The sequence below is a fragment of the Pteropus vampyrus genome, unplaced genomic scaffold (assembly GCF_000151845.1).
Source record: "Pteropus vampyrus isolate Shadow unplaced genomic scaffold, Pvam_2.0 Scaffold366, whole genome shotgun sequence".
NCBI lineage: Eukaryota > Metazoa > Chordata > Mammalia > Chiroptera > Pteropodidae > Pteropus > Pteropus vampyrus.
In genome coordinates, this window is record NW_011889147.1 from 53,595 (window position 1) to 53,973 (window position 379).

Sequence of the window (379 nt, forward strand, 5' to 3'; positions counted from 1 at the left end):
TAAAATGAAACCTTTTACTGCCGTGTGGTTCCCATCCCTTTGGGAATCCATGAGATAACGTAGCTGCTGCCAAAAGAACCTGTGATGAAATATTACATGTATAAGTTATACATTTAATGGTTTTGTTTTTATTAATACACATATGGGGAGTAAGTATAAGTAAGGGTATTCGAGCATCAGTGCATATTTACATGCAATAATAAGTCTGTTTTTAACTTATTTTAGCAGAAACTCCAGAAAAATATCATCAAATATTATCTTTTTCATATATAGACATATATTTTTCACGTATGCACTTAAAGTGGCATTGAGTTCAAAGAATAAATAATGTACTATAGGTGAGAATAATAAAAAGGCTGGTAAATATATAATAGTAATA